The sequence below is a fragment of the Ictidomys tridecemlineatus genome, chromosome 4 (assembly GCF_052094955.1).
Source record: "Ictidomys tridecemlineatus isolate mIctTri1 chromosome 4, mIctTri1.hap1, whole genome shotgun sequence".
NCBI classification, from domain to species: Eukaryota; Metazoa; Chordata; class Mammalia; order Rodentia; family Sciuridae; genus Ictidomys; species Ictidomys tridecemlineatus.
Window position 1 is genome coordinate 188,978,258 of NC_135480.1, and position 6,799 is coordinate 188,985,056.

Below are 6,799 nucleotides of genomic sequence, written 5' to 3' on the forward strand. Positions count from 1 at the left end.
TTTCCAGTTCTTGATATTACACTGTCTCAAAAATTTATCTGATTGTTCCTTTCTAGAAGTCATTTCAAAAAATAAAAATAAGTATTAGTTTACTCTTTCAGTTCATGTTAGCCTTTGCATCTGATTTGTGAAGCCAATGATCTCTATCAACTTCATACTCAACACTCTCATCAACTGCCTTAAAAAAGTTTTGTATTGAAGTCATTCACATTCATGCTAAATATGTAGTTCTTAAGGTATCACATCTTACATACATTCTTAGAATTTCATTTGTTAAGTGTGTTTCATTGAATTATAGATATTTGAGCCTATCTTATAGTAGTGGGTGAATGGGAAGAACATAAATTGTTCTTATTTTCTAAAACCAAAGAAGTAAACAAGTAAAATCATGGTTAGAGAGAAGGTACATTTAAATGATCAACTTCTGAATTGCAGCAATCCCTCCCACCGTTTTTTAAATTTTTTTATTTTTTTATTTTTTGGCTTATCTATTCCTAAAGATTTGCTTTCTCTTGCGCTACCTCCTGACTGGTTTCTACTGGGCCCAAATGGAAACGCATACAACAATTAGGTTGGGTTCTTAGGCTCAAGGCCGGGGGAGGTAAGTTTTCCCAATATTAATTACAATCACATAGAGGCGAGTGAATCTTCAAGCTGGCTTTTCTCCTACTCCCACGGTTCTAAGGCATCTCCAACTTTCTCCCCTTCCTCCCTCACATAAAAACCACATTTTAACAATGTAAGATCACGGAGGCGAGGTTCATTTCCTTACTCATGTTGTTTAACCCAAGCAACCTCTAGCCGGTGGGTTGAAACTCCACTGGCCTTTTGTGGCAGTGCCCTTTGTACCCCGCACCCCACTTTCTTTGCCTAATTAGTTTAAGTGGACGCTGGTTCTGGTCTCTTGTCCCCACAAGGCCACATCAGCCAGGCCTCACGAATTTGTTTTCCAGAAATTTCTGAGCTGCCCTCTTTTAGCTCGGGCCTGATCTCTTCTTACTCTGGGCTAGGGAGTATCTTCCCCTCCCAGCCCCGTTCCCTAAGCCAGTCACTCAGGGCTTTTACCTGAAGTAAAAGCTCTTCCTATGCTTTTCTCCCCTGGGGAAAGTTCCCGCCCACTCAGAACGTGACTTCAGGCGCTGAACTCAGCGCTTCCATTGGCCAAGCCAGGCCCCGCCCCTGATGCAGCCCACCCCTCGACTTCCGGCGGAGGCCCACAGGCTAGGGGGCTCACAGGATATTGGAACCCTGCGTGTACGGTCCGGTTGTCACCAACGTCCTCGTGAGTGAGAAAACCTTGACGGCACGAGGCCGAGTGTGATGCTGGAAAAGTCAGGGGACCCTAGTGTGAAGGGACGAGAAGACCCAAGAGTCCCGGCTTGTTATTAATAGTCCTGGCCAAATGCAACAGGGCCAGAGGGAGGGCAAGGGCAGAAGCTTTCCAAGGGCATTATTGAGAGGATTTAGCAATAAAATGGATTCAGGGAAAAGGAGAGCAAAAGGGAGGAGGCCAGCTTGCTTAAGGTATCTAGCTAGGTGATTGTGCCTTAATGGCGGAAGAACATTTAAGGAAGGACAGAAAGACAGTAAGTTTGAATTGGGACAGGTGGATTTTACACCTTGATTGACAGGCAGCCACCCCTCCACCCTCACCGTACATTCTCATTTGAAGTCACTAGACCTAGCTGAGGAAGAACTGCCCTTTTCTCTGTAATTTTTAATTCCTGACTTCTTTTCCATGACATGGCTTGGCACTGAGTTCTTTCCCAGGAAGTAGCATGTATTTATTTTACTAGCAAATAGTTGCCTTTCTAGTTGATCACTGAAATACTGTAAAACATTACTATTTACAGTTATCACGTTATTCACAGAGATCACATTATTTTCTTAAGTCGCCTACTTCATTCTATTTTGTACAGGTTTGTGCAATTTGCGTCAATCATATTGATTTGGCAGTAATCAGTTTTACAGATGTTCACCTGCCATTGACACACATTAATTATTTTGTATTCATAAATATACAGGTACATATATATTTTATTTTAATTATAAGCAATTTTGTAAAAGTTATAAAAGTAACATACTCACTGTAACCAATAAAACCATCCAAAGACTTATACAGAAAAAGTAATCTCTATTTCCACCCTGACTCCCAGGTAACCAATATTAATAATTTGACTTGTATTTTTTCATGCTTTCTTATATGTTCATATATTTTCACATTTTCTCCCGTGTATAAATAGGCATACACAGAGTTGGCTAGTGATATTCAAATGAGTAACTTACTTTCCTCACTAAACAACTATCTGATTATATATATATATATTATATATATATATATTATATATATATATATATAACACAATACTTCACACATAGTAAGTGCCATAATTTATCTAAATATTCCACTATAAATAATTAACAGATTATCTCCAGATTTTTACCTTGACAGACATCATATACAATTCTTGGATATTTGTTTTCGAATAATCTTTATGGCATAGATTTGTTTTTGGTTTGCTGGCTCAAGTTATAAGAGCATCTCAAATTTAATAGATATTGCCAATTTACTTTCCAGAAATGTATAGCAGTTTACATAAATAATGATGAGCAGGATCATTTTCTTGAATATACAACAGTACTGAATATATTGCTTCTCAGAAATTTTTGCTGATCCAATATATTGATTAAACTATTTCATTCTAACATCTATTCCTCTGATTATTGCTTAAATATGTTTTAGATGTTTATGAGTTCTTTAGATTTCTTCTTCCATGAATTGCCTATTTACATACGTGCATTTGAATATGGAGAATATATATGTATTTATGTATATTTATGTCTATAAGATCAGGCAGTTTTTCTATTGGGTGAGTTGTCTTTTTGAAAATTTTGTACATAGGCATATCCATTAATGTCATATTTGACTGTATAAGTAACAGAACATTTGAAAATAATGTGAAATTTATTTTTTTTCAAGTAAATAAAGTCGAGAGGTAAGAAGTTCAGGACTGATATGGTAGCTTGGCCCCACAGAATTCTCAGGGACTTATCTTCCTTCCAAATCATTAGTCTGACATTTCTTCTGTTATTATAGTCTTAGGTGAATGTTTCAAGCATCAAGATAGAGGAAAAGATGAAAAAGAGGAGAGACTAAAAGGTACCATGTCTCTCTGTGTATCTGCAATTTAAATTATGAAATATAATGTTCATATAGAAAAGTGCATAAAGTCAATGTGTAGTTCTAAAAATTATTTTAAAGAAATCCTTATGGAACCTCCATTACAGTAAAAAAGCAGAACACTGCAAAATTGCAGAAGCCCTGTGATTCCCTTTCTAATCACAACTCTCCCTAGAGGAAATCTCCCTCTAGACCTAGAGATTACTATAATCCTGACTTTATAGTAATCATTGCCTTGCTTTTATGTAAAGAGTTCCACCCAAGTATTCGTTTCTAAATGACACAGTTTGCCTAGTTTGCCTGTTTTTGAATTTTTGTGTTTGTGTTCTTGCTTGTTGTATTCAGTGGATGTGTGTGTGTGTGTATATATATACACACACACACAGACATATATATGTATGTATATGTATATATCATGTGTGTATATGTATGTACATACATATATATCTCAACATCCTCTCAATAGAAGAAGCAAGATATATATGCACACACATATATACATATATATACACAAAAAAACACACATATGTATATATTTCAATTTCATTGCTGAATGTATTCTATTATATAAATATACTTCAATATATTTATCCATTCTACTGTTGATGGATGCTATAGTTTGAATCTGAAGTATCCCCAAAGGCCCACATGTTAAAGTATTGGTTCCCCCAACCTATGGCATATCTTGGGAGATGGGGGAATGTTCAACAGGTAGGGCCTAATGTGAGAAAGTTAGGTCATTGGGGGTCTGCCCTTGAAGGAATTATTGGGATTGTAACCCCTTCCTTTTCTCTTTTGTTCCCAGCTATAATGTGAAGAACTTTGCTCTACCACATGCTCCCCGCAATGATGTTTTAGATGTTTATGAACCTCACTATATGTCCCAAAGCAACTGGGCTAACCAATGGATTGAAACCTCCAAAACTGTGGGCCAAAATAAACCTTTCCTCTTTATAAGTTTATTGTCTTGGGTATTTGTTTTCAAATAATCTGTATGGCATAGATTTGTTTTTGGTTTGATGGCTCAAGTCATAAGAAAACTGACTGACACTATGGATCTTGAGATTATTACAATTTGGGGCTATTACACCCATATATATCTCTCTAGAACATAAATTTAGGAAAATTTTTGGATTATTGAATATGCAAATATTTGCATTTGTTCAATAAATGCCAAACTGCTTTCCAAAGTGATTATACCAATTTATACTCCCACCACCAATGTTTAAGAGTTCCTATTGCTATTTCTCCTCACCAACCCTTAGTAATTTAATACTTTTAAATTTTGAGAATCTAGTAGGTGTCCAGTTATCTCTTAGGGAAAGTTTGAATTAGCTCCCATACAATACTTCTGCATACATCTCATTGGAAAATCCCTGGTGACATGGCCATGCATGGCTGCAATAAAGGCTAGAAGATGTAGTGTTTATTCTGAACAATTACGTGCATGGTTACAACTTGAAGATTCTACTAATATAAGAAAAAAAAGAACAGATGTTGCAAAATATATTGCAATCTCTCACATTAAAGATAATACTTTTTAAAAAATTCATTTTTTCTGTTTGTATTTTTTATTTTAATGGTGCTAAGGATTGAACTCAGGACCTTGATCATGCTAGGCAAGCACTCTACCATTAAGCAACATCTCCAACTCAAGGATAATACTTTGTTAAAAGCTAAATTTTATTTAACATTTACCATGTGCCAAAAGCTATTCTAAACACTTTGCAACAACTTATAAACTAGATCAGTTTACAGATATTACAAGCCCAGTTTATGATGAGAAAACTGGGACATTGAGAACTCTTGCCCAAGATTTTGTAGAAAGTATGATACAGAATTGCAAACACAGGCAGTTTGACTTAGAGCTCAAACTCTGAACCAGGCCATACACTCTTTGAAAGGAATATTGCTTTTGAAGGAATATTGCTTTTGATCTGCCATATACTTTGCAAATATTTTTCTCCCTATTTGTCTTTGTTGTAAGTTTCTAAAGGTAGTTTTCTTTGTATATCTAAAGGGAATTTTACCATATCCAAATCATCCTTTTTCTGCATCATTATTTATAAAATTTTACATATGAAGAGAATCTTAGAATAGTTCATTTTCCCTGTAAGTTTTAATGCACGTTATTTATACCATTGTTACTTTGAATCTAAATAGAAATTAAACAAGTTTAGATTACTTGAGTATAAACAAAGCTGGGGAAACATAATTAAAGGGAGGGAGTCCCTCTACTGTCCAGACCTATTCCTTGCATTTGTGGAAATCTCTTAAAATGATACTAGGCTTCATTGTTATATTCACATGCTGTGCTATTGAGGCCACAAAGATAATGTTTAATGTTACTGAGAACATACTTTGTGACAGATACAATACTAGGCACAGAGGATGCAAAAAAATAAGAAAAAATAAGTCTTCACTTTTAAGAGGCACATACCTTCTTATCTGAAGTTGCTTTCCTTTTTCATCCCTTTAGACAATTCTAAACATTATTGCTACAATGATATTTTTAAAACAAGTAATTGGAAATATAATTTCTTGGCTCAGATTCTTTTAGCTCTTTACCACCTAAAGCATAAAATTAGAAATGCTTAGCATGGAATATCCCTAGAGCATGAAACCCTGTACCATTGGCCTTTCTTTGAATATTTCTGATTTTCCCGTTCCCAAGTCTTTTTTTTTTTTTTTTTTTTTTAGTTGTAGTTGGACACAATACCTTTATTTATTTATCTTTATGTGGTGTTGAGGATCAAACCCAGGGCCTCCCACATGCTAGGCAAGCCCTCTTCCGCTGAGCCACAACCCCAGCCCCCATTCCGAAGGCTTTGTTCCTGCTGTTTTATACCCCATCATATGTTGAAACTTTATTGTATAAAATTCAATTTAAATGTTTTCTCCTATTGATACTTTTGATAAGAATTAATTGTTCTTGGTTGTCATTCCACTGTTTTTCTCAATATCCACTGTGGCCAGTTTTCTTTCTTTGCACAATAATTGTTTTATTCTCATCTGCCTTACCTACCTACCAAACTGTAATCTTCTTGAGGTCATGGGCTTTGGACCACGTCTTAATTATCTTTATGTACTTTAGTAACTAGCACAATGCCTTATTATTGTAAGAGTAAGCTTCAGAGTAAGCACTGAAGTGAATATTTATTTTAATTATCTTCTTAAAATCTGGCACTAGGTCATTTTGAAGTACTACTTTTTTTTTTTAAAGAGAGAGAGAATTTTTTAAAATTTATTTTTTAGTTTTCGGCAGACACAACATCTTTGTTTGTATGTGGTGCTGAGGATTGAACCCGGGCCGCATGCATGCCAGGCGAGTGCGCTACGGCTTGAGCCACATCCCCAGCCCCTGAATTTTTCTATTGTATGTTTTCATTGTTTTTTTTGCAGGGACATCAATGCTTATAAAATACTACACAAACATGCACATGTGCATGCCAAAGTGATCATGGCATAAGTGTAGTAGGTAATCAACTTGAGAATTACAGGTTAGCTCAAGCCAGATCATGCAGAAAATCTAGATATATGGAATGAAAACAGTATTGCACAAATGTGTTGCATAAGTAATTTGTTGTCTTGTAGGTACTAATTTGTAGGTGTAGCTTC

General features: G+C 35.5%; 1 long non-coding RNA gene across 1 annotated transcript; it reads left to right on the forward strand.

The window, feature by feature from the left end:
- Window positions 1-291: 291 nt before the first annotated feature.
- On the forward strand, window positions 292-4,138 carry LOC120890060 (uncharacterized). Its single transcript, XR_005734323.2, has 3 exons — window positions 292-1,282; window positions 3,098-3,160; window positions 3,987-4,138. It is a non-coding gene; the product is annotated as an uncharacterized LOC120890060 (long non-coding RNA).
- The last annotated feature ends 2,661 nt before the right edge of the window (window positions 4,139-6,799 follow it).